At 43.1% G+C, this 26721-nt stretch overlaps 1 protein-coding gene and 1 long non-coding RNA gene across 10 annotated transcripts in view; one reads left to right on the top strand and one right to left on the bottom strand.

Moving 5' to 3' along the window:
• The window catches only part of LOC107307981 (uncharacterized), a 55899-nt gene extending 50214 nt beyond the window's left edge, over window positions 1–5685 (top strand). Inside the window, exon 2 of the long non-coding RNA XR_014942054.1 lies at window positions 3542–5685. This is a non-coding gene — a long non-coding RNA (uncharacterized LOC107307981). The remainder of the gene's footprint in view (window positions 1–3541) is intronic.
• Window positions 1–26721, bottom strand: part of CLYBL (citramalyl-CoA lyase) — a 152050-nt gene that overhangs the window by 36883 nt on the left and 88446 nt on the right. The gene's annotated exons all lie outside the window — the stretch shown is intronic.

A 26721-nucleotide genomic window follows, 5' to 3' on the forward strand; every position in this document is an offset into this window, starting at 1 on the left:
AAAATAGAGAGACAATAGTAGCAGAATGGCTTCGGTCTCCTCCGATCACTAAAAGTGACACAGATTCATACCTTTAAGAACACTGCTTTTACAGGACAGGTCACTATTCAATTCCATATGCACATGGACCTACTTTCTGGCAGTTAAAGCTGAACGCTTATGTGCAGAGTCAGCACAGGCTGAGCCCCATTGCCCTGCATACCATTCAGCTAACACAAACACAGACCTAGAGACAAGAGCTTCCACTCCGCCAGTTCTATGTGCCCAAAAGTTCAGTTTGGTGTTTTCATCCTGAATGATGGAGAAGCCAGGGGACAGCTGAATCTTGTATCCTCTTTTTTTTTTTTTGCCACTGACTGCCAGCGGTTTGCAGCATTGGAGACAAACCCCTTGAGTGTAATTATTTGCACATAATTTTCCTCCTGTAGACAAGGCTATGATGAGTTCAAGGCACTGTGTGCTGATATCCTAATCTGTGTCTTAAATGGAGCTTTCTGTTGGGAGATGCCTATTCCATTGCCCATGTAACTGCTCCTGCTCCATCTCTCTGCACCTCCCTGTGCCGTGGCATGCTCTCTGCTACAAACACAGGACAAAACACAGAAACTGTGCCCTGTAGTCCAGTTTCCCAAGGCCCACCTCCTGCTGTCAAGCTGTGGTGGTAGTTTTCCCACTGCTACTAGTCGAGCTAGTTATTGAAATGTTTTTGTTTGTTTTTTGCTGTTTCCCTCCCTCGCCTTCAGTCGATGTTTGTAAAGCATTTAACACTACACCAGGCGGGTTAATTTACTGCGCTGGTAAAACAGGCTATTTGGAGTGTCTTGCAACACTGACACGTTTTCTGCTTGAAAATCAGATGTCTCCATCCCAAAGGAAAGAATTCCTGCCAAAGCTTTGTTTATATCGATGCCAGGTGCAATCTGGCCCAACAGTGGTAATGACATATGAACACTAAACAGTTTGTAAAAAGCGTGCTTCGAAATGAAATCTGAATCCTGTATATAAAGACCCAGGTAAGACTCTTACTATGAATTTGCCTGGTATAGGAAAGTATTTCTTTGTAGAAACATTAATTTGGCTTCTGGGCTCCCTTTAGTGTTATTAGTGGCTTCTGATTTCAATTTTTTCATTACAGGTTGTTTTCCTTTGCTTCTGGTAGAGTTTTCAAAGCCACAGGTTTACTGCACAGAAATATTTTAACAAAAAATGACTGTAATTACCGTGTTTAATAGTTTGTTTTGTACGAGGCTCTGGTGTGTGTGATTAACAAAAGAAACCCTTCCTCTTTTTCCCTCTGCGGAGAGCAACCCTGATTTGGTGAAAATTAGAATCACAGCGCGTACTGCAGCACCTCTTGAAACAGATTTGCCAGAACTGCGTTGCATCCTCTCCTTTTTAGACAAGTTCAAAATGGGCTTTCATCCCCGAAGGAGATTTTTTGGTTACTGCTGGCTACACAGAGGGAAAAAAATTGTTAAACTTGTATGAGTCGTGACCCTGAGAATAAGCGACTCCCTGCCCATCATGTGAGAGCAGCAGAAGGCTGGGTAGGCTGTACCTTGCATATGCTTGCCTGAGCTCTGTGATGCTCAACATCCTCATCATGCTTTTAAAACTTACAGACCCATAGAACAGGGAAGCAGCAGCGTGGAAGGCAGCATTTCACACCGAGGGGTTTTAAAAACGTGCCCAGATCTCTTTTGCAAATACATGTAAAATTGATGCTCCCGCCAAATCAGCAGCCATTTACACGAAAGTCTGGCCCTTAAAATCAATGACGTTTGTGTAGAGATCGGATTCTCCATCCATTTAGAGAAGCGGCCCTACAGCAAATGTCCATGCTGCAGGTCAGTATGTGAGCCACAGCAGCGCTCCTGGCAGCCCACATCTGAGACGGACACAGAGCAAATCGTTTGCCCATAGAGCATCAAAAAACCTCACAGGCCATTTGAAAAATGCACAGAGAAAAGAAGGGAGAACAACAACGATAAGGAACTGTTTGACAAAAAACTATTCATGTGCGCAACCCATTACCTCACCACATACCTAAGCCGGAGCCACCGGGTTTCCCTTTTGTCTTAAGAAGAGATCTGAGGGAAATTTTCAGGATGCCTTTCCAATGTGTTTGAAGCAAAATCGCGAGACAAATATGCCTTTAAACGAGAGATAAACCACTTAATACTGCAACTCCAACTTTAGAAATCATGATTCTTGAATCAGTGCCTCAGCAGAAAAGGAAAGACTCACATTTGCAGATGGCAAGTCACTCGCTGCAAGCTGAAAGGGTCTATACTATAATGGTAAAAAATATGACTATATACACAGTCTTCCTCTGTCCATCTGCCACTGTTACAGTCTCGTGTGGGGGTGATTTTACTTAAGCTGGGACTGTTTGCAGGCTGAGTTCTCATTTCTGCAATCAGTAGGTTTGTTACGGAAAGAGTAAATAGATTTTAAAAAACAACAACTGCTGTCTTGGTGCTGCATGACGAAATCATTGCAATGGGCTCCCACTGAAGAAATCAACATACATCTGCTGCTGGTCTGCATGGAATCTCATCCTGCAGTTGTGCATGTACATCTATGAATGGAGGATTTGGGAACCTTCACGACGCTTTTAAGTATGAAAATGAAAGAGAGCGGTAACAACCAGAAAGACCAATAATATAATAGGAGAAATAAATTAATAATAGGGAATGAGTAATGAAAGTGGATATTTATTAATATTTAAAGGCCATACGAAGAGTCATCTTCTTTTACTCACTTATTATTCACCTTCATCCAGTCAAACTGAATACTAGCTTGCCATGGTTTCCCCCACACTCACTTTGCAAGAAAAGATGTCAGTGGGCAGAGATGTGTGTTTGTCAAGGCACAGAGGCACAGAAAATCATCATGAACCATGACTATAAACTTCAGATCACTCACTTTTCCCCTTACTTGAGACTTGCCAAGAAGGAGACATACAGATGGAGAGCTGGTTTTGCAGAGGGACTGTATGCATCTGGAAGGAGCTCTTGTGCCTCCTGCCATCACCTTCCTCCTGCACGCCCCAGGTCCAGCTTTGTGACACTGCTCCCAGGAGCAGTGCTCCTTACCAGCAGATCTCCAGGTTGGTCCTGCACACCATCCCCACGCCTTTGGGCTCTCAGTGGCATTGACACATCAAGGAGACGTCCCTGCTGCTCTGCAGGTCCCTGTGCCATGCCCCCTTCCCAGAGGCGAGCTAGAGGCAGAGGGGAACAGAAGCAGCTGGCAAAAGAGGCAGCTCTGCCAGGCTGTCGGCAAAGGAATTAAACAGATCTCAACAAATAAGGGAAATTGCCTCCTTAATATTTTACGTTTTCAAAACAGCCTGTAGTGGTACAGAATGCGCACAGTGGTTTTAGGGCCTATGGGCTGCTAGCTCAGAGGCTCTGAAAAATTGATAATCTGGAGGCAGACTTTTAGAGGATTCACTTTAAAGCTTATTCTGTGAAAATCAGAAGATATCAAATAGAATTATTAGCTAACATGGATTCCTCTCTCTTTTGCTTTGCAGAAAACAAGATGTGTGCAAACTGGAAACTCCAGCTTATCTGGGCAATAAACAGTTTTGATCTGTGCTTTCTGTGCCCCGAAGAAGCAAAATAAATAAATGAATAGGCAACTAAAACCAAGGCTTAATTCTGCTTTTCATCACACTGTAACTGCATTGGTGAAGGGGGAAGAGAGCCTGGCTCATCATCTGCCAGCACCCTGCAAGGCATTCTTCTGGTTGTGTGTCATCTGCAAACACGAACAAGGCCTAGAAGTGGCCATGGTGTATATACACGTATGTGTGGATGGCCCATCACATATATACATATCTATATCCATCTTTTCTCCTTTAGAATTTAATAGCGACTTTGATTTGGCATAGGAAAATAGTTGTATTTCTTTAACTGAAGAAAACGAACAGGTGTGTGATACTCTGTTGTGTGGTTCTAAAGATAGTCTCAGAGCCTAAAATTCATGGAAAAAAATAAATGGGTTTTAAGCTATGCAGGAGTTAAATGGCTTAGCAACTTGGTCACTTTTTCCCATGTCAGGTGGGTACAGGCTGCAGTGATTCTGACAAGGAGACCTTTTGCATTCACTTCTACCAGTATTATTCCAAGATGGGGGAGGGTGAAGAGCAAGGGCCGTATTTACAGTCTGGAACACTGTAAAATCACTCCCTTCAACTTTTCAGCTAAACTCAGATATTTATCTTAACGAGAACTAATTAGACCTAATTTCCATGGTGTATCAGTTATTTTCTTCATTAGAGTAGCTAATGCCATGTTCAGATATCATAGTAATCAAGTTTGTGATTTCTGGAAAAACTGGTTAGAAGGCTTAGTATTAAGTGTATTTCCAACTGTGAAATTTATCCTTCTGAGCAATGCCTCCCAGTTTACTCACTTTGTTCCAGGATTCTCCACAGCATATGGCCACTGGAACCCATTAAATAACAAGAAGTAAGACAAAGTCAGCGATGAGTCAAAAATAGCTGCACTAGTGAACTGCCTTTCTAATTTCTGTCTTTAACAAGAAAAATAATGAAGAATAAGGCATGCAATTAGAAGAAATTAAGGTCAATTTTCAAGCCAGGTTCCTTACATGGTGGTTTCCAAATCCACATTGGGCACCTCGAATAAAAGCAGTCTGATTGAACACCTGCAGCTCTTGGCAATGCTCTCAGGCATATAAGGCAGCCAGGCAATTCTTGTACACAAAGTCCCTGCTTCTCGTTTTTATTTTCTCGATTACCTAAACTCCTAAAACTCCAGGCCCTAATCACTAGGTTGGCATGTTCCTTTCTCCTCTTAAGGAAGACACCCAGTGCTTGGCCGTGTGCATGCAATATAGGTGTTGGACATGTCCCATGTGCCTGGCATGGAAGTGAAGGCACCATTTTAGTAAAGGAGCCTGGTGCAACCAGCTTATGTGGGCAAAACCTTCCCCTCTGCTTTTTAGTTCTGCAGACTTCCTTAGACACAGAGATGGGATCACTCTCATCCAGCCTGAGTCATCCAAAGCCAGGAGTGTGCTCTGTGTTTTTCTTAGGCTAATTTTACAGTCAACAGAGATGGGCTGGTGTCTCTAAACAGAGATTCATCTTACCCCATTACAACTGCCACAGACATGGAGGTGGTTTGATCATTAGAGGTGCCCAGCTCCCTTGCAGGCAACTGGCTCAGAAGATGTTCCTTTCTCCTGGACAAGAGGCGACATGAACCTCACCCCAGTGTTTCTGGGGCCACTGGCTGCTATCCTGGATGACACACATGGCACTTTATTAAATGAAAAAGACTAACATACTGCTACATGAGTGGAATCTATCGCTGCCATGGATGTATGGCAATTTCCACTCAAAGAGAAATCTTATCCAAGCACTAGTCAATGATGTTTACCTTCTCTCCCTTAAAACGTGCCCAGTGCTCTGAACGGGTGCTCTTCAAATGAGGCAGAGCTTCTGAATAAACTAAATTCTTTATATAATGCATTTTGTCATGGTTATGATTTGGTTACTCTTGTATCCAACTCCCTTCATTTGCAAGTTAGAAGATGCTCCATCTGATCATCAAAAAAGTGTGTTAAAAATTGTATCCAAGGAAATATATTGTTATTCTCTTCTGACCTGTGTTATGAACAATAAAATGTTATCTAGTTTCCACACACTATGTGTACCGTGATTACTTTGGTCCCTATAAAGTCCCCTTATATCAAAGCATTTCTCTTAATTTAATGGACATATTCAGGTATAACACAGCTCGAAATTTGGCCATACGACTCCTAATTGATTAAAATGATATGGATGGTAGTGGTGCCAGACAACAATTTAGTTTGCTCTCGTTCATACTGAGCTGAAGTTGTTTGGTTTTCTTAAAAGAAATAAAACTGATAATTGTCACTACAGTAAGTAAATATGTCTGAATACATGCAGAAAGCAGATCTATTGGTTAAGAAGGTTACAGAATCTCATTTTGTGGTCCATCTGCTCCTTCTTTGCTTCCCAAGCCAACAGACACTAATCTGGGATGAAGAAACTGACAGGACATGGGGGAGGAGTAGACGGTCACAATTATGAATAATTTCAGGCTTTTTGATACATATTCTTATGCCATTATGCTTTTACAAAATGAAATTAATGCAGTGGAGTCAGGAGGACAATTCAAACAATTACGCATTGTGACAGAGTTTTATTGTTCAAGATTTCCTCATAATTTCAGTGCAATTTATCTATTATACCTCTGCTTCCCAATCACTCAGAATTCACGTTGAAGGAGAAAAAGGCACATCGCTGTAAAAGACTGTTAAGTACACGATAAGCAGAAATAAGAAGTAAAAGAATCAGATCGAGCTAAGAGAAATGCCCAGGGTACTCCCCTCCTTTTTTGTTGTTGTAATTTGCATCATGGTCTTGAAGAAAATGTAAGCATCACCCCAATGAAAATTTTCTAGCGATCCTAATGTGGAAAAAAATGAAAAGCTGTGTGAGAGTACGAGAAATAATACGAAAGATCTAAAGATAAAAATGAAATTCAAAGCCACAGATCATCAGTGAGAAAGACAAAGCAGTAGCTGCGGCGTGGCTCACTGGGGATGGCAAATGGGAAAGGGGCACGCTGTGTGACATGGCACTCATAAGGAAACAGCCAGCGGAGCTCCCTGTGCAGCTCTGCCACTACAGCACTGCCAGTATCCAGTTATTTTTAATTCTAGGCTCTTTCTCATCGGAAAGATCATAATAAATAGAAATGTGTTCACATGGAAGCAAAAAGGACTGAAGCGAAAAAAGGAGATGAAATGAGATAAATATGTATTGTTTGGCTTAACTGTGATTAAGATGTAAGGCATCTACAAATAATTTAGGCGTGTTAAAGCTGCACTGAAAATGGTAAATTAATGAATGTGTTTAATAAACAAAAGCTCCACTAGTGTTTTGGGTAAGTAGCAGAAAGAAGTTACAGAAAGTAAAAGCCGCTGCCAATGGGAAAGTGTGTCTCATTGTTAAAGCTCCTAATCCCAAACTAAAATCACTTTGCCCACATGGTGCAGAGAACTAACACAGGATAAGGTCCATCGTTCAGGAGCAAGCTATTCACACATTCCAGAAGGGTAACTAGCCTAGCCTGAGCCTGAATAGGCTCAATATATAAATAAAACTGGACTCAGCTATCCTGTGGTTTTGTCATTCCCTTTCCACACCTTGTCCCTGGATGTCCTGTGGACCTTACTAGCACATCCATGATGATTCACAAGGAAGTTTGCTTAACTCTGATGCTTTGTTGTCCACTACAAAACACCTGTTCTCACTCAGCGGCCCCTCAGACACCACAGCCCGGGTCACCCACACTGAACAATTGCATGCCAGCAGCAGTATTCTGGGGAACACCAGGGTTTACCCATGGCCTCAAACATGCTTGGTCTGTGAAGGCAGCATCCATCAGGGGACACCCAAGAGATGCTCCAGGCACTGTCATGCACATATCAAGTTGCTCATAGAATCACAGAATCTTTATAGAGTTGGAAGGGACATCTGAAGTCCATCTAGTCCAGCTCCCCTGCAATGAACAAGGACATTCATAGATAGATCAGGTTTCCCAGGGCCTGATCTGACCTTGCCTTGAAAGTCTCCAGGGACAGGGCATCAACAGCATCACTGGGCAACCTGTTCCAGTACCTCAGCACCCTCACTGTAAAAGATTTTTTTCTTTATATCTAACCCAAATCTACCTTCTTTGAGTTTGAAGCCATTTTCCCTTGTTCTATCACCACAAACCCTGCTAAAGAGTCTGTCCCCCTCTTTCCTGTATGTAGCTCCCTTTTAAATACTGAAAGGCTGCTATCTGGTCACCTCACAGCCTTCTCTTCTCCAGGCTGAACAGCTCCAGCTCTCTCAGCCTGTCCTCATAGGAGAGGTGTTCCATCCCTTGGATCATTTTTGTGTCCCTCCTGTGGACATTCTCCAACAGGTCCACATCTCTGCTGTACTGAGGACTCCACATGTGGACGTAGTACTCCAGGTGAAGCCTCACCAGCACAGAGTAGAGAGGCAGGATCACCTCCCTCACTCTGCTGGGTTGCACCGCTTTTGATGCAGCCCAGGATACAGTTGGCTTTCTGGTCTGTGAGGGCACATTGCCGGCTCATGTCCAGCTTTCCATTCACCAGTAGTGCCAGGTCTTTCTTGGCAGGGCTGCACTTAATCCTTGTTGGTGTCCTAAGATGTTCAGAAATTGGCCTCACTACCACCTTCCTCAGTATGGGCACTTGCTATGTAATGGGCTTGCTCTCCTTGAGGTCAGTGGTCATGAATTATGTGGTATTGATTTTGTTAGACTCAAGAATTTCATACAGTGAAACCCATATGTAACTACTCTGGCATTCACATAGTGTATCAGAATTGATAAAATCAAACCTGAACCTGAGATAACAGAAGGAATTTCCAGCATAGCAAGCTCTTCTAGAGAAATCTGGACAGATTTCTTATGGTTTAATACACTACAGGCACAGTACGCAGTAACAGAAAAATGGTATGCATAGCATGAGTAAAGTTGCACATTTGTCAACCCAGAACATCATGGATCCAAGCTACAATCACAAATTTATGTGGTGTCCTTAGCTGGTCAGAGTAATCACCAAAAAATCTATCTAAACTTCACATCCTTACTCTCTCCTACTTTGTAAACTGGTCTATATCCATTCATAATTGAGAGAAGCTGTCAAAAATCCACTTTTCCTAGATGTTTGAAGAAATAAACTCCTCCCCTACCTACAACTCAGAGATTGCTGGAGTGAGAGGCAATATTTTTGAGCTTAATAGCCTTTGACTGGATTCCTCCACAAATATGCCCTACTACTTTTTTAGACTGATGCATATCTGCACAACAGAAAGAAAATAGCTCACCTGTAAAAAAGCTCTGTTAAAAAGAGCTGCTTCTATTTGCTTAGAATGTGCCAGCTGATAATTTTTCTTATGTGAAGCATCTTGGCATCTACAGCCAAAGCCAGACAACTCAAGGTCACAGACAGTCCTTCAGACTCCAGAGAAAGCTTGGGAGCAAAACCAGGGCTGCAGTGGTGAGAGAAGACTCAGCAGAGTGAATGTGCGAAATCAGACCTGGCAGAGAAAGCCACCATGAGCATGGAGCACAGCCAGGCTGCAGTGGGTGCCCCAGTGGAAAACCTGAGTGCCTCTGTCCAGGACATGACTACCAGAGGTCAGCTGATGAGTAATGCAGGAACAATGTTCTCCTCCCCCAAGTCCCATGTCCAGTCATTGCAGCCAACCTCTTGATGCAGCTGGAAAGCCCAGTGCAAGCAGAAAACACTTGCATCATTTGCCTGCAGGAAGCAAGGGCCAGGAGCATCGTACCATGCATCCTATCCTGCCTGGCAGATGTGCCTGATCCAGAGCTGCTTCCATCAGTTTGGCAGTGCATGAGATCCCATGCTGCTGGCCTAGAATTGGCTGCCTTGGGCAGGGTTTGTAACCCAAAGTGGTGAGGGCTGGCACTCGGCATGCCGATGGAAAGGGTTAAATGTCTGTCATTTGCTGTTCTTGGATTGACTGCAAATTCCTCCCTGGGGAAGGAAAAAAACTTCACGTCCTGGGCTAGATCAGAGATTTGGAAGACCATGAAATGCTTTATTCTTTAAGTGAGCACTAAACAAAAATAAAAGCCCTGGAAAAATGCAAATTATACCATCTCAGGACGCTCATTTTGATACAGCCAACCATTACAACTAAATATTAGGTGACACCTTCTAACAAAGATATGCTGCTGAATATCTTTGTTAGATCCAGACGCCTACGCCAAATACAAGATTTGCGACTTCTAAAATCCAAACAGGCTAAAGCATTAGAAGCAATTACATCTCAAGGTAAATTAACAGATGCAGCAGCTTCTCAAGAAGGAAGCAATGCCAGCCAAAATAACATAGGAGGATGGGTAAGGAGCAAAGCAATCCATCCGGGCTGGGCAGAGCATGAAAAAACTGCTGCCAAATGCATACATGTAAGAGAAAATATTCACTGTTGTGAAACACACACGGAATACAGTAATAAGCAGAAGAAACATGCAAATACAGATGTTCATATCGATGAATAAAAAGCTATAGCAATTTTGATTGGTTCATAATGAATGCGAATTCAAAAAATAAAGGGGTTTCTGCAGATAGATCAAGATATACAATTTGCGAAGGGGTAACAAAGTAACCCTATGTACTTTACAGGGTCTGATGTATTTAGTGACCGGTTGGAATTAAGAGGCTTAGTGCTGTTATTCCTGCCCTGTATAAGTGTCAGAGAAGCAGCAGACTCCCTTGGTTCCAATCTCCATAGGGCAAGTGCCATCCCCTGCTCATCACTGGACTTGCACCCTTCCCAAAATCAAACCAGTGTTTGCTTCCAAAAGGTGTAAACAGAGCCTTGCCTGAGCTCATCACACATTCAATTTAATCTTTCATCTTCAGTAATTCAGAGATTTTTTTTTTTTCCCTACAGATAGTTTATGTGTTCCACTCGCTGCTATTCGATAGAGAAAGTCTCTTGGGCTTTTTGCCCTTTGTATTTCCTCTCTTCTTTCATGTGGAGAAGACTGCCAACGTGGGATTTGCAAACTGCTGCCAATATGGGATTTGTGCTGCTGCGGCTGCCAATCTTTAATTTAGCATATGTATAAAGCTAATTTTTGGACACGATGCTAGTGCCTGGCATCTCTGCAGGAGTCAGCCAGGTTGTAATGTTTGTATTGTACAGCACTATAAAAAACAATAAAAAGAAAATATAAAAGATAAAGCCTTCTATCTCTAGCTTTATAGACCCAGATATGGTCTAAGTACTTGCATTTTCCCCCTGCATCTAAAATTCACTTCCTCCTTTCTGTGCTGCAGTTCTTTCTTTTACATTTGCGGTTTGTGTTGCCTGCAGTAAGAGCCAATGATAGGCTCTTGCTCCCCACTGAGCATATCTTCATATTAAAATGTATAAATGCAACTCTTTAACCAGAGGAAAAAAAAAAAAAAAAAGAGTAGTTTTCCTTTAATTATATTTAAGCTGCACTGCCACATGCACAAAGTAATACTTTCTCCTTTTTTTTCTTCTCCTTTTTTTTTTTTTTTTTTTAATTTTAATACAGAGAATTAGGGAGAAAATTCTAACTGCTCAGGAAGCATTTTTTCTTACAAAAAAACATAAGCTTGAATACCCTCCTTTGGCAAGGACATCTGCTGTTCGGGAGGAGGTTCCTGCAGCAAATCCTCTGGCATACAGAAGGGCCATTCTGGCCCCCAGTCAGGATCTAGAGTGAGCTAGAGCTCAGCTCCTGGAGACCCCCATGTGAAAACCCACACCCATACCCATACTGGGGAACCCCTCGGCAGAGCCCCAGAAGAAGGGACGGCTGCTGGTGCAGGGTGGGTGGTGGAGAGAAGCTTTGCCCTGTTGGAGGATAAAAGCTGTGTCACCATGTGATCCCAGTGGTCCCAAGCATAACTGGGTCTATAGGAAAGCCTCTGGTGCCAGCTCACAGCTCTTCCTTGCTGAGGGAATTTACCCAAGGCAGTACCCTTTGGAGGATCAACAGAAGACATGTAGGAGTTAAGGGAACTGTGACTGGGAGGAGTATGGCAGACCATGAAAACAGTGAACCAAACTAGTGATGCAGAGTAGGGCCCATTAATGCCCTGAGTTTGAGCATCTTTCTCCCAAAATTGGGGAAAAAATAATCACAGAGAGATACGAGAACTGAACATCTGCTTTTACTGCACGCTGAATTTTCTGCCAGGATGTAGAAGATATTTTTATTACTTTATTGATAATTTCTCAGATTATGAAATGTCTCACTTTCTCTTTCTGTAGTAACTATTAGATGAAGGAAAACAGCATCACACTGTCCTGGCATCACCTTTTCATTTTAATTACCGTGATTTCAGTAACCCCTTCTCCCAGGGCTCGCAATATAGCGTTGACTACCCTGTAACAGGAGGCAGGTTTTCCACATGGCTAGCTGGGTATTTTCAAAGGAGGAGATCCACTAGCTTGCTTCCTAGCACAGCAGCAGTGCCACACGCTGCAATGAGGCAGGATTATTGTTGCAGCAGCTCCCAAAGGCCTCTCTCCCTGGGCGGCTGGAGAAGGGCTGAGTCATGGAGGTGATGCATTTGCTGTAATGAGATGGACAAAATCACATGGCCAGCGGCTGGCTCTCTGCTCCATGGAGTGCAATCCCCCATACCCACGCCTCTGGTGGAAGGGAGATGGAGGCTGAGAACCAAAATCAAGAAAAACTGAGACTGTTGCTATGTTTAGACATAAAAACTCAAGGGTGAAGAAGAAAAGCCAGAGTTTCGTTTCCAAGCCTGCCCCCAGTCCCTGGCTGGGAGCATCACACAGCGGCAGCCCTGGATGCCTCATGAAAGGGGCTGGCAGGCCTGGCGGGACACCCCTTGGCCTGCCTTGGCTGGAGGGACAGCGGCTTGGCACACAGCACCAAGCCACAGGAGGAGGCTTCTTCCCAGCTTTATGATCACTATTCTGGGGGCCCTGTGCTGCTGCCAACTTCTTCTTCTAGTGAAGGGCTGCCTGGGTCTCCCCCCGGGACTCATCCGCCAGGCAGAGAGGCTGTCATTGAGAAGCTCAGGATGCAGTGTGCGCTGAGCTCGGACCACCCTCGCTGAGCCTCCTGCATCTGCTGGCCTGCAGACCAAGCATTGGGGCTGGGACTGGGCTCAAGAATAGCGTCATTGACAAGAGGCAGAAGCACAAAGCATGTATTTATCTTGCCCTAGGAGCTTCCGATGGCAGTAACGTGCAAAGCCCTCTGTAAATGAGAAACTGGAAAACTGTGCTGGCAGGAACCTCAGGAGCAATGTGGAAAGGCTCAGTGCTCTGGGCACAAGGATGCTCTTGGTGTCAGGCTCCCACCAGCTGCTGTGCTCCCGTCCCCTCACCTACTTCTGTGGTAAGGGCAGCAGCAGGAGGAAATGTGAAATTTTCTGTGAGTGCCCAGTATCACCAGGCAAACCTGGGACAAATTCTTTAAAAAGGACCTTGGCGCAGCTGTGGGACTACAATGCAAACAGTAATCTCAAATTTGTATGGAGGAAAGGGGAAGAGTTTCTGTGCCTTTGCATTATTTTGCAAGCTCCTCTCCTGGGCAGTGCTGGTGATGGCCCCATGGAGCACCTCCTAAGGATGTTGGTGTCATCTCCACCATGAATATCTGCTGCATTTAGGATCTGCTATCTGATGCCAAACAGAACACAGCAAAGGTCATTTCAGGCTCATCTACCAGGATAAAAAGTACTACAGGTTTTGCTTTGCTCGCATTTGGCCCTACCAAGAGAGGTACAAAGTAAGTTTCTCCATAGTGCCCTTTTCCTCCCTCAGCCAGAGCCGTTATCCCTGGGCTGAAGACCAGGCCACTGTCTGTGTTTGATCAGCTACTGGCTGCCCTGCTAGCTGTCAGAAAAAGGACTGCCACTGGGTATCACTGCCACTGCATAGTTAAAATGTTTGACAGAACCAGCCCGAACCTTGGGATAAACACTGAAACCGTATGCCATGACAAAAAAAAATCTATTCAGAAGCCTTTACAAAACCCAACCAAACCAAAACAACAATAAAGAGCTGTTCGGGAGGTCTTGATATGACCTCATCATTGACCTGCTGATTCATCATTCAGTTAGGCAAAGGATTCATACGACAGTAGTCTTTCCCAATCATGTGAGAAGGGAACCACATAAAATGGAATCACTGGTGTGAAACATGAAATTATCCTCTCACATTTCATCTGTCAATTATTTCACATCAGCAGTCAGGAAAAGCAGATGTAATGAACAGCTCATCATTCAAAACAATCACCCACTAAACCCAATTCCCTAGCTAAATATATTCAGAGAAACCTCAGAAATGGTTAGATTTACACATGGTGTGAGTCTAGACCCCTGCCCTATTTTCTATTCTGAGTTCCACCAGCACACCTGCACATCAGTACGTGTCCTTGAGCCACACACCTTTCCCCCACTGCTGTCAATTCAAGGTAGCTTCATATTTAAGGATCCAAATCTATGTAGCCTTTCCCCTGGAAGCCACGGCACCTTTAAATGGTGTCCATTCAGAAAGGCTTGCACATGCTGAAACCACCCACCACTGCAGGTCCACCACTGGTCTGTGCCAGCCCATACACTGCTACTGCACCGCAAAGCACATCCAAAGTCAACATCACTTGCCATGCTTTGCGTCATGGCCACCTACCTCTCCCAATGTACCGATTCTCAAGAGGAACTGCACAAGGCAATGACATAGCCAGGGGAGGAGGCAGCCACAGCACCATAATTATGTCAAGGTAAATTAAGATCAGCAGTGAAAGAGAGGGCACACTAGACCTGAAGGATACAGCTTCACTTCAAATATGATCAAGTTTCATAGAAACAACCCACCTTTAAGAAGGACGACACTAAATTTTTTCTGTTCATTTTATTTCAACCCTTAGCTCATTACATCCTTACATGTTCATATCCTACCCATGTCTGACTTCAGGACTTCTACACTAATCTTATCCTTGATGCTGCTGACTGTACCTCAGAACAAGGAATACCTTAGAAATTGCAAAGATGAGGTAATTGTCACTGAAGATTGCTATTTAAAAATGTGTTATTGTGACTAATGGAGGAAGAAAAAAGGGCACATCTTTTTTCAGAAAATATGACACAGTTCTCTATGAAAAGTCTTGAAGAATTAAATGTCGAGTTGTTTTGGTTTTTTTTTATATATATAGTCTGTTTCCAGCATGAATATCAGAAAAGCACACTGCATTGTACATGGGGGACAGCTTCAGAATGGGCAGTCACACAATACTGACGTTTCCCATCTAATTACACAAACATGCCAACAAACCGTGGAGCCGCGGTGGTCTGATTCCTCGCTGATATTTCAGTTGTTCAGCTGCCACAGCCATAGACACAGCGAATCCTGAATTAAACACTATTTCTCAGTGATTCTGACGACCGCAGTCAAGCATATCTTGATGAAATTAGAGATGCAGAAAATATTTTTTGACAAGAGTGCATGAACATAACAGCCAGAAGTGAAACCGGGTCTGTGAGAACGGCTCGTGCAGAGAGAGAGAGAGAGAGAGAGAGACTGGGGAGATGCTGAAAGTTGGACTCTCTGATTTTGGCAGGAAGAGGCGAATTTTATTAGCAATCTATGCCATAAAAATAACTTTCCAACTATTAACAGTTTTCAGTTGCCAAAAGAAAATCACCATTTCTAATTGCTTCTCAGCTCCTACATTTTATAACGGGGGAAAAAAAAGAGGAAAGTGAGCAAACTTACATCTCCATTATGTAAAATATTACGTAGTGCAGAACACAGTGGAATTCCAGTTTAACAAAATCTTCATGAGTGTAAACACTTTACAGCATTCTGCCAAAACCAAACACTCGGAAATCCACAACACTTTGACAAACACGTATTAGGAGTACTTAGGGATATTTTGCAAAACTTTGTCAGAGATGATCTGGTGAAAATGATGGGATATTCTTACTGGAGATATTTATTATTGAGCACGTAGGGTATTAAAAGTCTAAATGCACTGTTTTCTTAGAGAAACACACTGTATTTTCTTCTGAATCTAGCAGTGTGCTGACTTTAAACTAACAGTGAAGGAGACAGCAGGATTAGTCCCAATCTGCAAAGCATGGAGACCCACCTGATTTACTGCCAGACATGCTGCTGATACACCATTCACTGGTTTTACTGGATTTCTTCCTATGCCAGAGAGACAATACCGCCTTGCAAAGGAAGGTCTGGGTCGGTGAGTCAACGTGATCACTGAGCAGAGGAAATTTCTACAAAGCAATACTTGGAATGCCCTAGATGTGGAGGTTCAGACAGGCTAAATGAGACATTCAAAGCATCTAAATACCACTGAAAATACCCTCAGCTTTTTAGGAAGATGCCCAAAGGCTCAATATGACTCAGTAAAAAGAAGTAGATAGCTCCTTTTCAGGGAAAGACCGGCAGGCTCAGCAAGGAAATATCCATCATGGGGTCTGGAAATTGAAATAAAAGCTCTTCTACACATCCTCTCTAGAGCCATGGGCACTGGAGAGAAGGTAACAGAGACCAGATCCAGAGATGTAATGATGTGAAACTCTGCAGAGGACCCAGCCCCAATGGCTGACCCAGTCTTGAGCCTATGGCAGCTCCTACATGCAGCGTGGCTCCCTGGAGGGTGCACAGAGGAGCACGGAGGGGCTGAAACCCACCCTTTGCCTCTTCCTTCTGTGGGGTGGTGGAGCTGCCCCACACGTGTGTGAGAGCCCCCTGAAGGCCTCTAGGAGATGCGGTGACCATGACAGCCTTTGCATGCCGTGCGCCGTCAGGTGCCTGCTGCACCTACCCCTACTGCTAGCCCCCTCGCAGTGCAACAATTTACACTTGAATAAATTAGCAATAATTGGAAATCCACTTCACTGGACCTTACACAGCATGACTAATGGGACTCACTTTTTAGCTCTATTCCTTTTGTGTTGCTACTCAGAAAAGAGGGTGTCTGAGAAAAGAGGAGGACCAGTAAAGTTTATGCTGTGGAAAAAGAAATGACAGTCTCTGAAGAGTGATATAAAGATTTACAGGGTGCTTTGGAAGTGCTACAAGCAAGTGTTTTAAGAGTACTGTGGGGCACAATGCTTCCACTGATGGCTTTCTTGCCTTTATATCCTTGTCTTTACCTTTCAGACGGAGCATGTTAACTTTGGTGGCACAGGCACAAGGCTCAGGAAAGTACATCACCGCTACAAAGCAAATACAAATTTTCAGAGCACAAATAATTTGGAAAAAAACAGTGAGCTGGAAGGATTTACTGGGAATATTGCAGGGGCTGGGTGTGCAGAGGGTCATCTCACCCTTCGTCTTTGCCTGGATCTCTTTTGAAACACAGTTAACCACTTACACCCCTCTTTTGTGGAAACAAAATATTAGTACTAAGGGATGTTTAGAACTGTGAATAATTGTAGTGAAACTATAAATTAAAAGCAGCCACGTCAGAAATGTACTTTCTAAAAAGTAAGAGTGTAAACACTATTAATTCTGGAGCACCACATAGACGTCAGTTTTCTCTCCTGACCCCATCCAATCTCACAGTATCAAGCTAATTGCCAGGCCATTATTTTCTTCAAAAAAGAAGAAGAGGAATATTCAGGGTATAAATCTCTCTGCAAGCTCTTCAATATAGCACAGCTTCAATATTTAAACAATCTGACACTCTGTGTACTTACTTACAAACTGATGCATGAAGCAAGAACTATGGCTTACAGAGTTGAACTTGTGATGTAATAATTGCAGGTACGTTAATATCACATGTAAATACTGTGCTTAAATACTTACCTTTTGGTACCTGCCAACAGGCATTTTCCTTTCTAAGGGGACTACCCTTGATTTACACACTTATTTCCTGTAACACGAAGCCTAGACACATATGTAGAGGGAGATTAAAATATGTACCTGTACCTATGCTTTCTTCTAACACAAATACTGAGACAAGTGCTTCATAATTTCTGTGCAGGATTCTTAAGCAGAAATCATGGTGCATGAAACAATCCCCATTTCCAAGGAAAAAAAAAATTATAGCCTTTCATTCTTGTAGCAGCATGTAACTAAGGTTTAGATGAGTGAACAGATGCATGCAAAAATCAGCCACGAGAATGGCAAACATTCATTTTCACAATCTGCTAAATCTGCTAGGTATGCATGAAGCAAAGCCAAAGAGATCTCCAGCAGAACGCAATGTCACAGTCTTGGCACAACAGGGAACTTTCTCAGATGTTCTCTGTGCCAATACTGGCACTTGTACTGTACAGCTGTGTTTGGAGATCACTGAAATGTACCAGAATACCAAGGAGTTAATAATAAGACTTCCATTAAAATATATTCTCTCAATTTCCCACTTTTCCAGGAAATTAGATATGATTTTTCTCATTATTGCAGCTACAGCTTTACATGAACTAACCAGTTCAATAGAGAGTGCATTTACCCCTGCTACAATTTAAGTCCCTTATCAAACCCTTTCAGTGAAAACTCCATGGTGTTGCCTTCACAGCACTTACGTGACCCAAGCTCAGTGACCTCATGCAATGCTGAAAAAGATCCCAAATTTTGTATGACTTTTTATATTACTACTCTTTTAAAGTAGAGAAGAAATGAGCATGTAATTTGACTGGGTAGATTGGACTGAATTAGAGTATACTCTAATCTTCTCTTAAGCAGTAGTTTGACAGAAATAAGGTTTCTGACTTCTCAAGGGTGAATTATATGTCTTATTCTGTTGAAATGTAGATCTTATCAATTTAACTTCACAGCTGGGGTCTGGTCTCCAGAAGCATGACCAAAGAAAGCGACTGGATTGAGCACCACCCTGTCTCATTTTAGCACTTGGGAAACAAGGGAGGTGGACCAGAAAGGATACACCAAAAAGCAGAAAGGGAGGAAACTGTTCCTTCACACAGCAGGCTTCGTGCACAGCTCCTTTGTGTTGCTCTCAGTGTGGGAGGCTCAGACCTCCTCGTCCCCTTGCACATTGGGGAGTTCCTCAAACCTGCACAGCAAAAGAGCTCCCAGCTTATTTAATGGTGGTTGGCACACTCACTTCTCACGCTTCCCTTTCCTGCCAGAAACATGTAGGTATCCAGCTATGCTGCCCTATTCCCAAGTTAGCTTGGACAGCTATTTCTGCACCTTTAAGCTCTTGCCCCCCAGACATGATTGTGTGGGAGCACTGTTCAGTTTTAGCAGCACCTTCAGGTTGGAGACCATTGCTCCTAAGTGATAGGTTTCCTGCAGAGGTAGCGTTACTTTCTGGTCTCCTGATCAGATTCTTTCTCTTGGGGAAATCTGTCAGCTTCATACATAAGGGGAATTTCATCACCTATATTTTGGGATCTTGGATCAATTTTAATGGGAAAAAAGCACTGAAGGAACGGGTCACATGGCTCCTGGAACCACATGGAGAGTCAAGGAAGTCTGTGCTCCGAGGCTGATGCTCAAGCACTTGCATTTATATCTCTTGGCAAAAACTGCATTTATGTATTCAGTTGATTTCCAGAACGGGGTGAAAACCAGATGCCCTTCTTTGCACCATGCAGCTTACACACTGGGATGCCTACATGAAAGATACTGCAACGATGAGGTTTATTTTAAGGAGGTGGTTGATTGGTAGCCTACAGTGTTGCCCTTTTCATGCCACACTCTGGAAGGAAAAAAAAAAATAAAAATAACTATTAAAGGACATATGGAAGTGCCAAATAGCTCTATGAAATATACCTTCACTGTGATCTATGACCTGGAATTGGTCCCCAGAGGCAGGGAGAGAGATGCTGCCAGGACGGCCCTCGGACTGCTTACAAAACTCTGCTGGAGTCCTGCCATGAGGAGGAGGGAAATGAAAGCAGTAGTTTAGAAAAAATACTTTTGTTTAGGCCAGATCTATGACCTGAAAAAGCTGTCTCAAAAAGAGTACACAGCCGCTAACCTTCCTTCAGAAGGCTCCATCAAAAGGAATGCCTGGAATCTGCAGCTCCTTGCAGAGTAATGTTTCAATGCATCCTCATTCCTCTTTGTTAAGCTCCAGTAACACACATAACTTTGTGTGTGTGTGTGTGTGTGTCTTCTTCAGTGATTTATTTGCCCCTTACTGCGGATTTTCCCTCTTTCCATTTAAGAAATTTCTCAGGTACTTACTCAGCACCAGAAGAATGGGGGATTTATTTGTAAAAGTCAGATGCAACACCAGCATCCGCTTTTCTTGCCTTGTCCTGTTGTTGACAATAATGACTTTTAACAGTGCTTTGGGGAACAAGTAGTCTGCAATTACAGAATCCCAGCACATTCTGCAAGTTTTTCAATCTTGTAATGAAGGCATAGCACCTTATCTGGTTTTCCTTCCATGGTGAACAGAATGAAAAAACAAGGATAAACAATCCTGCTACATTGTGGGTAACAGAAATCCCTCACGGGAGTGAAAAACATTTAATCTCCATTCTTTAATAGCCTATTGTAGCCACTTTAAAAAAGGCAACACAAAAATTTGAACAAGTTCTCTATATAACTGCAAAGCAGGCTATTTTCTGCCCGTGCCATCATGCTATCTTGGCATGCCTATTTGTCACTACCATGAGACTGACAAATGCTGGGGAGAAGTTTGCATGGTTCAGTAGGTCTGTAGGAGAGAATATGGTGAGCAACCTCAGTAAGCCTTGAGAGTGAGAGTCAAGGAGACATGTAAAGTGCCAAAAGGGAACCAGTAGAACATTACACTTGTATGAAATGGGAGTAATCTCATTACCAGAGGTGATAACCATTGCACCCCTGATGGAAATGTGTAATTACTGAAAACAGATAATCAACTGCAAGAGCAGCAGGGTGGCCAGAAGCTCCTATCTGTACTGTCTACTGTGCTTAACCCAGTTGAGATGCTCCTCCTCCTACTACAAAAGGAATAGTAAAACAAATTGCACGTACAAACCCTTGTATGTGGGTCAACACAGCAAAGAAGTAATACAACACTTTGAAACTACAATCTCAAAGAAAGCATGTATTACCTTTGTGAAGTTTCCTTCCTCATTCTATAGGATGGTCAATCACGTCATTCCTACCGCTGTTCATTTCACAGGCATGTTTTTAGATAAATGGGTTTTTGGAATAACAGTTTAACACCCAAAACCTATTGAAACAAAAATAGTGCCAGCAAATTTCTTATCACCAGTCTATGACTTTCAGAAACCTGACCTTCAGTTTATCAACTATGCAGGGCTATGGGAGACAAGAAGTGGTAAATCCTAGGCTAATGGCAAGAGAACACAAATTGTTAATACGATCTAGGGCCAGATACTGGGTGGGATGCTTGTGTGTGTGTGTGTGTATCTTGCCATTACTATAGGTAAGAACTCTTGCATTACGGGAAAGGCATTGAAGCCCTGGATTGTACTCAGAGAATAGCAAAGGTGAGGGGCCTGGAGCACAAGTCTTATGAAGAGCAGCTGAGGGAACTGGGATTATTTAGCCTGGAGAAGAGAAGGCTCAGGAGAGACCTTATTGCTTCCTACAGCTACCTACATCCTCAAGCAGCTCTTCTGTTTTCTTCCCTGGTAGCCCACTCCTGCTTCTGTTCCCTGCATAGAACCATTCTGCATTATAACTGAATCAAGAGTTCAGCCAGCTGGCTTCCTGCCATGCCTGCCTTTTCTCCTGCGCTTAAGTTGATTTTCTTGTACTTTAAGGTGATTGCCATTGAAGTCTGATCAGCTCTTATGAGTTTCCTTGCCCTTCAGAGCCAACATAACACGGTATCTGTCCTGCCTACGATCTCACTGAACAAGCTGAAATCCTCCTTTCCCTCAGTTCCTTGAAGATCTTAAGCTCCTCACAGATCCTGCGGACAGAGCTGCCACTGATTAACAGTTCATTATTGCTCAGGAGTTCACCAAACATTTCCTCTAGTTATCTTGTTCGGTACTTGCATCAAAAATTGTTTCCCATGCACTCCAGAAATCTGTATTGCTTGTGTTTTGTTCTGTGTTCCTCTCAGTGGATGATGGTTAAAGCCCTCCATGAAAACCAGAAAGAATTTCAGAGACTTCTTTCATTTGTTTAAAGAAATTTTTGCCCACAGTCTCCTTCCTTGACCAGGCAACATCAATACGCTCCACTATTCTGACTTCTCTATGATCCTGATCAATTAGCTTCCAGTGAGTCTGTTACACACCCCACTATGTACAAGATCACTTTTTTCCTCTTTCCTTTCCTACCCATTTTTAAATAAAAAGGCAATGGTTGCTGTTCTTTGTCTCCTGTCAGAATCTGCTATGCAAGTTTTGATCTCATCTACTCATGAGCCTCAGACAGAAGGAATTTATCCAATAGCCTTGGCATTAGAGAGGCAACAAGCTGCCAGAAAAGGAGAGAGGCATTTATGAGCATGCACAAAAGCAGACTTTTACACGCTTAGAGCCACATTAGTATTGTAGCTAGGAGTCGCATTTTCAGATGCAGGTATCCACATTTAACTTGAGGCAATTAAATTTTATTGCTCAGAAGGCACAGAATGCTGCAATGCTTCAAAATACCCAAGACTTGGAAGTTGTATAACAAAACAAGAACAAAGTCCCTTGATTATCAACACTATATATTCCAGCTAGGTAAATAAGAAAAGAAGGCAGAACAGGTTACAATCATGGTATCATGATAACCACAGATAACCAAACAAGGAGAAGATGGTCTGTGTGGTTTGGAGATAGGAAGAGGATATCTCAGCACAATCAATCTGATGAGCTTTGATGGCAAAATGATTATTTAGCTACGTGAACAAAGAGAGAGCAGCAGGTGTCATACACTGTGACTTTAGAAGGCATGGCATTTTCACCTGGAAGCAGAGAAAATACAGAAGGGAAGAATGAACTATTAAATTGGCTGAAAACTGTCTTGACAGCTGAGCTGAAGAATAGTTGTCCATGGCTTATTCCTAGTTGGCAGCTGGTAGAAAGACTCCATGATTTGACAAAGGGGCCAATTTTATTGAGCATCTTCTGCATCAACACCAGTGATGACATTGATTGAACACTCAGTAAACTTTCCAATTACACCAAACCAGAGGGTTGCTACTGCTAGAGCTTCAATCCAGAGGCATCATGAGAAAGTGAAGGACTGGGCCAAATGGAACTTTAAAAAGCTCAGCAAGAAGAGAGAACGTGCAGCAGGAGTAGGATAATCTCATGTACCTGCCTGGCCAAGGGTGACAGGCTGCAGAGACTGGTTACTGGAAAGACCATGAGACTTAAGTGAGTGGCAACCTGAATGAGGGCCAGGAAAGGAACAGTGCACTTATACTGCAAACACAGTAAACTGAATACTGGACTACACTATGAGGAGGATGACCAGAAAACTAAGGAGGTTACTGTTGTCTTATGCTGAACACCAATGAGGTGAAATCTGAAGTAGAATATCCAGTTTAAGCAACCCACTCCACCAGAAGTGTTGAAAAACTGGGCAAGGCTCGATGGAGGGCATCCAAGATGTGAGAAAGCTTTTGACACTGCTGCACATAACAGCATCAAAGGAAATACGATACTGTGGAAACCTGCCTTCAGAAACCAGCAACCAGCATTTCCACAGACCAGCTGCCCCAGTGGGAGAATGGACATGGTTTCAATACTTTCAGTAACAGCTTGAAAAGTGCAAGAGTGATTAGATTTACATCATCTTTAGAGATCTAGAATTTGGAGGAAAACGCAAACACATTCTTGATCTTTGCCAAAAGTGAATAAAAAAGAGAACAATATCATGCATGAGACGGAGAAACAGAGGCAGAAACACAGCTGAAAATGCTAATTTTGGTCAAGTTAATAGGTGTCACTAGTGCAGGATTATTATAAAAAAAAGACAAAGATTATTTTGGAAATATATTAGCAGAAGCATCATACAGTATAAAATAGGAGCCAACTGCACATTTTAGAGTTGTATTTGTAAGAATTCAGTTGAAATTAACAGTTTTGGGAACCAGAAATGAAAAAGACAGCCCCGGTACTCTCAGCCTGACCTGGTAAGGGAAGTGTTCCATTCCTTGGGTCATTTTTGTGCCCCCCTCTGGACACACTCCATGTCTCTCCTGCACTGAGGACTCCACATCTGGATGTAGTATTCCAGGTGAGGCCTAAACAGTGCAGGGCAGAGGGGCAGGATCAGCCCTTTGCCCTGCTGGCCACAACTTTCTGTTCATACAGCCCAGAATATGGTTGGCTTTGTGAGCAGCAGGGGCACATTACTGGCTGTGGGAATACAAGAAGGACTGCACAGAGCAGCAGCTGTGGAGCAAGATAAACAGCATGAGAACCAAGGACACCTCTAGAAGAAGAAAGAGCTCGTGGCTCTGATTGGATAATGTGCCTGCATGAATGGTTTGAAGAGTATTTGTGGAATGTTCTGTTGATGTGTAGGGGCGAATGGGAAAGCTAGGAAAGGAGAACTTGTGAAGGTATGTAAGTGATGTGAGAACTTGTAATAAATGATTTGGATTGTTCGCATCTGAGTCCGTGCATCAGACGCAGCAGCTGGCTCACATCTAGCTTGCCATCAGTGTCACATATCAGAAAATCTGTAACAGACATTAAAGAAGAACCATAGCTATCTCTGGGCCACACCAACAGAAATATCCACTGGAGTGGTTTGAATCATAGAATCGGAGAATGGCCTGGGTTGAAAAGGACCTCTAAGATTATCTAGTTTCAATCCCCTGCCATGGGCAGTGTTGCCAACCACCAGACCAGGCTGCTCAGAGTCACATCCAGCCCAGTCTTGAACATCTCCAGGTATGGGACACCCACAACCTCTCTGGGCAACCTGTTCCAATCTACTATCCCTCTCCTGTTACATGCTCCTTTCAAGTACTGGAAAGCCACAATGAGGTCTCCCCGGAGCCTTCTCTTCTCCAAGCTAAACAAATTCCTTTCTTCTTCAAAGGAGAGGTGCTCCAGCCCTCTGATCATCTTAGTGGCCCTCCTCTGGCCCATGTCCAGCTTCTCGTCCACCAGGACCCCCAAGTCCTTCTCTACAGGGCTGCTCTCAAGGAGATCTTCCCCCAGTCTGTATAAATACCTGGAACTGCCCCAGCCCAAGGTGCACAAGACACCACTTGTGACTGGCCTCTACCCAGACAAGCCATGGATCACAACCCTTTGGTTGCGACCAGCCAACCAGTTCTTAATCCATCAAATTTTTCATTTTTCAGTCCATGCCTCCCCAGTTTTGAGAGAAGGATATGGTGAGGGATCATGTCAAAGGCTTTGACATGGATAAGCTTCATCCTACTTCAGATCAGGGGACTGAAGAAGATGACGACAGCTGCTCCAGCTCAACACTCCTGTTACCCCAGAATGCTCTCCAGCAAACAATCCCAACAGGAGGTCTTGGGCTCCCCTGCTGCATATATTTACTATTAGAAGGAAAAAAGACACAGTTCAATAAATCCTCTGCTTCTCTCAAGGAATTAGGCTCAATACCCACAGATTTACTACAAGTGCTGGTTTTGGGTTTTTTTTACCCCAATCAGTATGGAAGGAGGCTGCTTGCCAAGACCATATGGCATAGAAAGGTGACCCTTGTGGGACTGCTCTCTCTTGGCAGCACAGGGAGAGTTCAGAGCTCCAACAGTGACAGAAAGGGAGACTTCTGAGAGACCTCTTTGACCTACTGAGTGTGCTTACGGCAAAGCATCATCACTCTTCTTACAGGAAACATCACCCCTGGGAGAATGTGAGCCCTGCAGTGCCCTCTTTTTGACAACAATTATGATGGTATGAAGGCGTGGACATAGAAAGAGGTGACATCTGTTGACTGGGGATTGAGATGGCTGTCACAGGCTAAAAGCCAGTTGTTCTTTCTGCGCGTTTCTGTCAAGTCAAATCAAGTGCTGTTCAGAGGTTGCTCAGTATGTGAATTCCCATCAGCTAGAAAATCAAGCATGTGTGTGAAGGCAATGGAAAAATGCAGTGTTTTGAATGCAGTAAATCATGGATCAACCTGTAAAGCCACACGTTGGGTTTGTAAAGCCACAGTTCAACCTTTGTTCACAAAAATCCAGTTTAATGGTGGCTTTACTTGAACCAAGAGATTTGGATGTTAGAAGGTAAAGCCAGAAGAAATTGTTGCAGTTCATCTCTCATTAGTAATTAATGAAATTTTATATTTGACAAGACAGAAGAAGAAATTTGTGAGAGAAAATGGCAGCCAACAGATGCTGTTCTTGTAAAACCTGCACAGGATCAGCAACACTGAATATTTTGCAAAGTCTAGAAAACAGTTTTGTCTATATCAAGTGGATTCCCCAATACTTTACACTACAAAATACTTCTACTATTTCTATACTGCAGTTGTGAGCAAGGACTCAGGTTCTAAACATGAAAGTTTTAAAATAATGAAAAGTAGATGTATACTTTGTCATTTTAAGTAATGAAAAGTTCATTGTGATACTGGGATGGAGATTTTGATTGAAAGTTGATGTGGTATGTACCACTGTTGTCAGACTATTTAGTTAATAAATACCTAAAAAAAGGTAGTGCAAGACAGCAAGTTCAGTTACTCATTCATCTCCTGTACAACCACCACTTACAGCAGTTGTCCCATAGCTGCCCTTCAAGGTAAAGAGAACATCGTTAATGTCCCTGTGGAAAAGCTTTACGATCCTGCTTAATAAAGGGATGGGTGTTTCTTCTGCATTACTGTCAGCTCTTGTCTCTCACAGCATCTATCTGGAATGCAAAGATCTCAGATCTCAGGACTGCATAATGCCTTCATGGCTATGAGCACAGGATAGCCATGCCTTGTGTATAAATCAACACGTGGGCTAACATATGTGCTATCAATTGTGGAGCCTTTTCTTCTTCCGTGTATCTCTTTTGTATTTGATAAAGGACATGGTCACTCCCAGATTTCATTTCTCATGCATATTTCACTCCATTTTTTCCCCCTTACTGCAGTATTTATGCCATTTATCTTGTCCTATATTCACTTTCCTTTTTTTCCCACTTTTGGGAAAAGCATCTAATATCCCTGTAGCATTAGTTTTTCTTTGTTAATGTCAAAAAAATGTTAATCCGTGAAGACGTGCTTCCTAGATAATGTTAATTCAGCTGCCAGTTTTATAATAGGATTAT

This window comes from Coturnix japonica, chromosome 1 (genome assembly GCF_054131305.1).
Source record: "Coturnix japonica strain WE chromosome 1, WE-NBRP24, whole genome shotgun sequence".
Taxonomy (NCBI): Eukaryota; Metazoa; Chordata; class Aves; order Galliformes; family Phasianidae; genus Coturnix; species Coturnix japonica.